This window comes from Dipteris shenzhenensis, chromosome 5 (genome assembly GCF_047967505.1).
Source record: "Dipteris shenzhenensis isolate YYH24624 ecotype China chromosome 5, Dip_SZ_1.0, whole genome shotgun sequence".
In the NCBI taxonomy this organism is placed as follows: domain Eukaryota; kingdom Viridiplantae; phylum Streptophyta; class Polypodiopsida; order Gleicheniales; family Dipteridaceae; genus Dipteris; species Dipteris shenzhenensis.
The window spans coordinates 3,239,529-3,249,196 of NC_141600.1; the positions used below are offsets into that span (position 1 = coordinate 3,239,529).

The 9,668-nt window shown below is 42.5% G+C and overlaps 1 pseudogene; it reads right to left on the reverse strand.

The window, feature by feature from the left end:
* Positions 1–494: 494 nt before the first annotated feature.
* LOC147901500 (large ribosomal subunit protein uL18 pseudogene) lies at positions 495–1,224 on the reverse strand (annotated as a pseudogene).
* Between the last annotated feature and the right edge of the window lie 8,444 nt (positions 1,225–9,668).

Below are 9,668 nucleotides of genomic sequence, written 5' to 3' on the forward strand. Positions count from 1 at the left end.
CTAAAAGGGTTTGTATATATTCTAATTTTTCAACTAATTCTAGTGTACAGTTAGTCATTTGTGGTGTGCTCTCTAGCTATGCCCTCTCTCCTCATCTCCACTCCTCTCCTCTCCCCTCTTCATATTTTGTCATGGTATCAGAGCTCCCTTGTCTTCCGTTGAGACATTGAGATTCTTGAGAGTGTGAGAGAGATTGTGAGATTGAGAGTTCTCTTGAGTGATTGTGAGATTCTTCCGTTCACTTCCGTTGAGAGAATTTCCGTCGATTCATTTGATTTTGAGAGGAAATCTATTGCTTGAGAGAGGGAGAGTTCCTGAGATTTAGTTTCAAGAGCTCTATTGTGAAAAGATTCATCTCTTGTCAGAGAGGTTCTATTCCATCTCTTGTCACAGATGGAGAGGCTCATGGTTAGCCAGCAACTCTAAGGCTTCGACAGCCTTCCAAAGCAAACCGTCCATCTGCAGCTCAGCCTCAGTGCCAGCGACCGACTCCTTTAGCACGCTCCCTCGATGAGCCTCCCTAAGGCAGCTCCAACAACGGCGCTATCCAGTCTGCAACAACAGCTCTCATCGACTTCCAGCTGATAGATGCCCCGCTCCTTCGTTCTTACAAGACCAACGTCCAATAACGCCCTGAACGGACGGCGGCCTTCCCCAGCCTCCACATTGTAATCTTCGCCGGTGGCCTCTTCATTCCCAACATACTCCTGATCGAGCTCAAACTGTTTCAAGACCCTGCGGGCCAAAAGGAGCCCCGTGCAGTAGGCTGTAGCATAGTTTGTAAGGCCAGCCTTAAGCCCGTAACGAGGAAGCTCATGCGCGTACGATGCAGCCAATACAACATCCCCAGCTAACGTAGCGTACGTTATCTGTGCGATTATGTCTTTGTTCGTAAATCGCACCACGAATCGGTACTTTGGAGTGTTATACTTGTTTGTGTCCTGAGAGATCAACCGAATGCGGGCACGGTAATCGGTTTTCCCCGCGCGCCTTCTTGTTTTTTAGCTCCGTCGACTCACAGATTTTCTCTGCAATCCAAGGTTTTCCAACCTTGGAAAAAGACACGTGGCAAGAACCTTATCCCAGGTGACCTCACACCCTTGGGCTTGGTCATGAAGATGCCACATCATCTTATTTGGTTCAGTTAACTCGGGTACCGTAACCTTGGTTAGAGAGTGGATAAGGTTGGTTAACTTACCACAGGTCAAGTTTACCATAGGTCATTGAACCATGGTTAAACTACCTTAACTCAATCTTAACTGCCACATCATCTACCACGTCATCACTGCCACATCATCTGCCACATCAGCACTGCCATGTCAGCACTGCCACATCATCTGCCACGTCATTACTGCCACGTCAGCACTGCCATGTCATCTACCACGTCAGTACTGCCACATCATCAAGCCACGTCATTAGGCCACGTCACCCTACTGACATCATCTGTGCCACCTCAGCACTGCCACCTCGGCAGTCCAATCAGCACTGACCCCCTGCAGGCACAGTCCCTTGCCAGGCACACTGTGCACACACTGCATGTGCACACTCTTGCCACCTCAGCACAGAGCTTCACTGGCACACCTCTTGCTAAGCACAGTGCCACATCATCACTGCATGTGACTCACAGTGACACATCATCATTGAGCACCATTTGCACTCCTTTTGCCCCTCCACCTAGATCAAGTCATATCTCTTGATCCAGGAAGAATTTGAGGGTGTTCCAAAAAGGAAAGTCGCTCGATTTTTTGTGCTCTACGCGCTCGTTACATCACGCGCACATTTCGGCGGAAGTTACACTCACATTTGAGCCTCACCGACAAAACCACTTCCTTCACGCACATTTGCCTCTACATCGACGCATCTGACCCAGCACTTAAAAAGAACAAAGGAAAAGGAATTATTTGCTGCTCTTTCATCGATCGACGGTTGGTTTAGATCTAGATCAGAGTAGACTAGATCGCCATAGAGGGGACGCTTTGAATTCCCCAAGTTGCCAATCTAAGCCATGCCCGAAATTCCCGACTAGTACCTACTCGGAGTCAGTCCATACGCTCACATCCGATTTCACATCATTACATTACCTGAAACCTTACGTTCATCAGTTCAGTGAGCAGACTTCAGAGTTCAGAGGCATTGCAGATTGATTCAGTGGGCAGATAGTACTTGATTTCACACACACATGCCACCATTGTAAAGCCTATTTGGCTATCTCACGGCATCGTGCACATCATTTTTCAGCCTTGTAAAGCCTCTTGGCTATTCCCGGCATCATTGCCACAAGCCTTGTAACACAGATCAGATCTTATATACTGCAGTTCTATCTTCACCGACGGTACAAAGATTTCACTTGGCATCTTCAGTGTATTTGCAGTTGATTCATACAGAGTTTTTCAGGATACTTTTTGAGTACATTGTTTGCATCATGTCGACTAGCAACCTCAATCTGGAGGCGTCTGCTAAGTTAGACAACTCCAATTACGGTACATGGAAATACCGAATGGAGACCATTCTTGTGCTTCAGGACAAATGGGAGTATGTCAATGGATCCATACCTAGACCATTGGCCGATCCAGCCACCAGTAGCTCTACTCCATCTGTTGTCACAGCACCAGCAACGGGATCTACATCGAGATCTACATCTACACAAACAGTTTCCACACCAGTAGCAGATCCTGCCATTGCCCGAGCTCAAGCAGAATGGGATAAGAAAGACAAGTATGCCTATCACCTGATCAAGCAGAATGTGCAAGATGTCATGCTAGGACAGCTCAACACAGTCAAGACATCAAAAGAAGCATGGGATATGTTCGCAGCTCTTTACGAGTCCAAGAACACATCCAGGATTCTCACCCTGAGAAACCAGATCAACCAGAGTTTCCGCAATACCAATGAAACCGGTCATGCTTATGTACTCCGCATCAAAGGCTACAACAATCAACTTGCAGCAGCAGGAGAGACTATGAATCCCGCAGAAATGGTTCAAGTAATCCTGAATGGACTAGGAGAAGGATATGAGAATCTAGTCCAGAGTATTGCCATCCAATGGCAAATTCCAACACTGGAGGAACTTCAGTCAGTTCTACTTAGTGAAGAACTCAGGACTCAGGCCATTCAAGCACGTAAAGGTCATTCTAATGATCAGGCATTCACAGCTTCAGACAGAAGCAGAGGCAAAGGCAGAAACAGAGGTAGATCATATCAGAAAAGTGGGCATCATCAACAAAGTCAAAATCAGCATCAGCATCAGCATCATCCTCAGCAACATCAGAATCAGCAAAGAGGAAATCATTCCAACCGAGGAAGATTCCAAGGACGAGGGAATGCATCCACCAATGTGTCAAACATTCAATGCAACTATTGTCACAAGTTTGGACACTATGAAAGAGATTGCCGCAAGAAGCAGTATGACCAAGGCGGTCAATCCAGCAGTAATCGAGGGAATTCCCGAGGAAGAGGAAATCATCGTGGTGGACATTCTAGTCACAGTCATTTTGCAAATGAACATGGGAATATGTTTCTTGCAAGTGAGGAATTGCATCAGACTGATACAATGCACCTAGACAATGCACCTAGACACTGATTTCAATCCCAAAAAGGATTTCAGTTATCAAGTCGACCAAGTGGAACAGGATCCTTGGTACATCGACAGTGGTGCATCATCTCATATGACAAATCATCAGGAATGGTTCACAGAAATGAAGCCATTAGAAGGTCAAAAGAATGTCATCTACACAGCAGACAATACACCGAATCCGGTTCAAGGGACAGGTGTTATCCCTATGAACAATTTCACTGGTACAAAAGGATTAGTCAAAGATGTGCTCTATGTTTCGAAGCTCAACAAGAACCTTTTGTCAGTAGGTCAAATGACGGAACACAACTACAAAGTCATCTTCGACGATGATGAATGCACTATCAGAGACAAATTCAAAAGAGGTCAGCTAGTAGCAAAAGGTGTCAAGGAAGGACGCTTATACAGGATGCTACCTACAGTACCAGATAAGGATGCCATGTCAGCTCAAATGCAACAGATGCCACTATCCGCAAAATGGCACAAGAGATATGGTCATGTCAACTTCAAGTACTTGTTAGATCTAAGGAATCAGAATATGGCAATTGGGATTCCGAAGCTACAATTTCTTGGAAAAGTTTGTGAAGCATGCTGCTTCGGCAAACAAAAGCGAACCAACTTTGTCAGAAGTACCTCTCGTGCACGAGGTATTCTTGATTTGATTCATACAGATGTATGGGGTTATGCCCAGACCCGCAGCATCAATGGTTCACTTTATTACTTGACCTTCATCGACGACTACAGCAGATATTGTTGGGTCTACTTTCTGAAAGAGAAATCTGAAGTGTTTGCCAGATTTCAAGAATTCAAAGCCATGGTAGAAAAACAGACAGGCAGAAAGATCAAGGTCATGAGATCAGACAGAGGAGGTGAATACATGTCTTCAGCATTCATGAATTTTTGCAAAAATCACGGCATTCGAAGACAATTCACATGTGCAGATACTCCTCAGCAAAATGCAAGAGCTGAAAGGAAGAATGGGACTTTAGCAGACAGTGCTAGAGCAATGCTTAGTGAAAAGCATCTTCCAAATCAGTATTGGGTAGAAGCAATAGCTACAGCTAACTACTTGCTTAATCGGCTTCCTACCGAACCGATACAAGGTATGACTCCTTATGAAGCATTCACTGGACACAAGCCACGCATTGGGCATCTCCGTATATTTGGTTGCATAGCATATGCCCACATACATGATGATCATCGCAGGAAATTGGATGCGAAGTCACGCAAATGCATCATGGTTGGCTACAGTGAAGAAAGCAAAGCATACAAATTGTATGATCCCATCAACCGCAAAGTCATTATCTCCAGAGATGTAATCTTCGATGAGGAATCAGAATGGAAAACCTCACCTACACAGGAGATAGAAGCATCGACTTCACAGTCATCTACAGAACAGGTTGATGAAGAAGAGCAAGAATTGCCAGCAACACCCCAAGCAGTGCCACAGCAGCTCAGACGGTCTACTAGGGAAAGTAGACCACCAGCAAGATTGACATATGCTCAGAAAGGCAAAGCAATTCAGGTGGAAACCACCAACTATGCTCTTATGACTACCATCATGGCTACAGAAGAGCCAGTGTACTTCGAAGACACAGTAGATAAGCCAGAATGGCAAACTGCTATGAATGAAGAAATGGATGCTTTGTATAAAAATAACACTTGGAAATTATGCGACCTTCCACCAGGAAAGAAGGCCATAGCCAACAAATGGGTATACAAAGTGAAGTACAATCCGGATGGCACTATTCAGAGATACAAAGCCCGATTAGTTGCAAAAGGATTTGCACAACAATATGGCCAAGATTATGATGAGACTTATGCTCCAGTAGCAAAGATGGATTCCATACGGTTCTTGATATCACTAGCGACACTCAGTAAATGGAATGTGTATCAGCTCGATGTCAAGAATGCATTTCTCAATGGTTATCTAGACGAGGAAGTCTACATGCAACAACCAGCAGGTTATGTTGAACCAGGAAAGGAGAACAAGGTTTGCCATCTCAAGAAAAGTCTCTATGGCTTAAAGCAAGCACCCAGAAGTTGGTACAGCAGAATTGACAAGTATTTTGCTGATCTGGGATACATGAAGTCCAATGCAGATCATACTCTCTACTACAAAGTTCAAGGGGAAGATATTACTATTGCACTTTTGTACGTAGATGATCTGATTGTGACAGGAAGCAAGGATAGCTTCATCAGAAAATTAAAACAAGACTTATCTGCAGAGTTCGACATGAAAGATCTTGGACTTATGCACTATTGTCTTGGAATTGAGTTCTGGAGAGATTCAGATAGCACATTCATGAGTCAGCTCAAATATGTTGACAGTCTCCTGAAGAAGTTTCATATGGCAGATTGCAAGATTGCAGCCACTCCCATGGAATAGAGTTTGAAACTTACTAAAGATTCAGAAAAGCCTACAGTCAATGACAGATACTACAGGCAACTCATTGGATCTCTTATATATCTGACAATCACACGGCCAGATATTTGTTATGCAGTAAGCTCACTAGCACAGTTTATGGCAAATCCAAAACAGTCTCACTGGAATGCAGCCAAAAGAGTCTTGAGATACATCAGAGGTACAAGACAATTTGGGATAGAATACAAAGGAAGTCATCCACGGTTGCATGGATACTGTGACAGTGACTATGCTGGAGATCATGAGACCAGGAGATCGACACAAGGATATGCATTTTTCCTTGGTCAAGGTGCTATATCATGGTTGTCAAACAAACAGCCAACTGTTTCTTTGTCTTCGACTGAAGCAGAATATAGAGCACTCACTACAGGTGCATGTGAGGCTATATGGCTCAGAAGACTATTGTCAGAAACAGATTACTTTGATGAGTCAAAGCCAACAACAATATACTGTGATAATCAATCGGCTCAAGCATTGGCCAAAAATCCAGTATATCACTCCAGGACAAAGCACATTGATGTCAGAGAGCACTTCATCAGAGAAAGAGTGTTACTTGGTGACATCACACTGCAGCATTGTGATAGCAAAGAAAATGTTGCAGACATCTTTACCAAACCACTCGGTAAAGAGCTATTCGAGAAACACCGACTAGCTCTTGGTTTGATGCAGAGGAAGGACATTCCCATTAAAGGGGTGTGATGGAATGTAATGCTCAGTCCTTCTTCGATTCCCTAGAATCATCATCTTGAGGGAAGGCCTACTTCATGATGTTGATCTTGAGGGAAGGTGTTGAGAGTTCACGCTCAACATCATGTGATCATGTGTGCATAGCACCATCACGTGATCATATGTGCATAGCACTAACCTTATAGAGTGCTATAAAGGAAAGGGTTAGATCCCCTAACCCTAACCCTAAAAGGGTTTGTATATATTCTATTTTTTCAACTAATTCTAGTGTACAATTAGTCATTTGTGGTGTGCTCTCTAGCTGTGCCCTCTCTCCTCATCTCCACTCCTCTCCTCTCCCCTCTTCATATTTTGTCAAGTTTTGCTCGTTCCTTGCTTAATCCATGCCGCATGGAGTATAGCCAAAAGTGGCAAAGGCACACTTTTTACTCAAGATGGGCTCAACATACCCCCCCCCCCCTCTCTCTCTCTCTCTCTCTCTGGAAGGAGCTTCTCCCGACAATCGCTACACAAAATTTTCATTTTTTCCATAGAAGTCCAAGCCATGGTAATCACCGATGAGGATGTAGTGAGTTGTAGCGTCTCCCTGGTGGCCTGCAGCCGATAGCTACTCAACCAAGGGAAGGGATTGAGAAGCTTGATGCAGGCTGTGATTTTGTTACTATGAGAAAAAACATGTGGAAGCTACGACACCAAGACGAAGAGAGCAGCTAGTGAGTAAAAGACGATCGAAATGAGGGAATTTGATAGAGCCACATACCCAAACCTATGATTACTCTCTTGAACGAATGCAAATAAAGAAGGCAATCAGTGCTCACTATAAAGTTTGATCTGCAAAGCCTAAAACAATACCAAAAGCACGTTCTATCAAGGGGCGAATCTATGAAGGTTTAAAAACAACCATAAGCAACCTTTTCCCCAAACAATGCAATGCCAACTTCATCACTCACCAACTCCATCTCCGATCATTCCTCTTCAAGCAATTTTTTTGTGGATAAGAATTGGCATTGGTCTTTATAGTTTTTGTGTGGCTTAAAAGCTTGAAGCATGCAATAGGTTTAAATCTCCGAGACTATGTCCGGTCTTATAATCAATATATTATGAGTTCTTCCCTGTCGTTATGGCTATTTAGTTCTTGATATGTCATTTTAGGTACCATGTGTGCAGTAAGCTATAACCATGACATTCTCACTCATAGTCTTGCTTTTCTTATCCTATGTGGCTATGGCTAGGTCCTTTCTATGCAACTATATTCCACAAAACAAAACATTTATATAGATATTGACCTATGTAACTCAAGTGAATTTTCATCTTTAATGTTGTTCAACTACTACAGCTTTAATCCTTGATAGCTATAGTAGATGTTCGTATGAATCTAAACCTTGAATACTTAGCTCCTATGGATTAATTCTCTTCTTTTACTAAGACTTTCCACTCTACAAAATTTTGTTTGCAGCGTGAGCTTTGAAAACCTTGAATCAAAGCTTGGTATGTTGTAGGTGCTTCAATGACTATGACTCCTATTGCTATTGCTGCATCATCAATCAAAGCTCTTTCCTCCCCATTCTGAGAGCTACTCCAAGGTGACCCATCTATGATGGGTTAGAGTTTCTATTGCAATACAACCTCACAACACTTCTTGCTCCCATTCTTCAAACTTGTACAACAGTGCCCAAAAATCTTCAACATCAAGAGCAAGTTTAATAGCTTGATTAACCTAGTATTTAGTCTTCTCAACCTTCCACTCATGCCACAACAATATTGCAATTACCACAATCACACAGGGGTCATGCTCATATCTTTTTAATCATCAACACCTATTGCTTTCCATTGAGGTCTAGGTGCCATGCGAATGGCTATCCACCATTGGTGGGGCATTCTTGCAATGCCTTCGGTAAGAGGACCTCTCATTCTTTCTTTTTTCCACACATAGCCTCATAACAATGGTGTTTGTGCAATTATGGACCTTGAGTATTCTTCAATCTTAGTTTTGCTCGTTTCTTGCTCAATCCATGCTGCATGGAGTATAGCCAAAAGGGGCAAAGGCACACTTTTTACTCAAGATGGGCTCAACATCCCCCCCCCCCCTCTGTGTCTCTCTCTCTCTCTCTCACACACACACACAAACAAAAAACAAAAGGTATTACTATAAGTAAATAAAATACATATAAATATAAAATCAAACCGTCTCAATGTCTCTAAAGCAAAACAAATATAGATATTATATGTAATTGATACTAAACTCCTATGTTTTTTCCTTCTTTTCTCGATGAAATTGAGAAGTTGGCTTTAGTCTTTTGGTCCTCCATTCCTCATCTACCTTGCTTCTTTACCTTTCATAACCTCTTTCAAAGCTTTGACATCCTCCCTTTCATCTCATACATTGAATATCATTGCAGCTGAGTTTTGACAACAACCATTTTCGAACATTATTACCTCCTTCCTCCTCTTCCTCCATAGATACCTAGTAGCACATAAGGCATCATCTTCCCCTTCCTGATTTCTAGCATTATCTAGTCTATCTTTTCCTTCCAAAAGCTTCACAATTAGAAACCATCCAATTCAAATCCTTATAGATTGCACGGATCGAACCTAATTGGCCTTGTAGCACATAAAGCATCATCTTCCCCTTCCTAATTTCTAGCATTATCTAATCTATCTTTTCCTTCCAAAAGCTTCACAATTTGAAGTCGTCCAATTCAAATCCTTACAGATTGCACGGATCATTGGCCTTGCCAATGATATAAGAGTGTCCTTTGACTTGTCTACTCCAACTTTGTATTATTTATTATATATTACAATATATTATAAAATATATTACATGATATAATATTTTAATATATATAATATTTTTTAATAATATTTTATATTATTTAATATATAATATATCATATTATCTCTCTCTCTCTCTCTCTCTCTCTCTCTCTCTCTCTCTCCTTCCCATCCCCAATGATCCCACAAGATGAGATCAACCATATTATACAA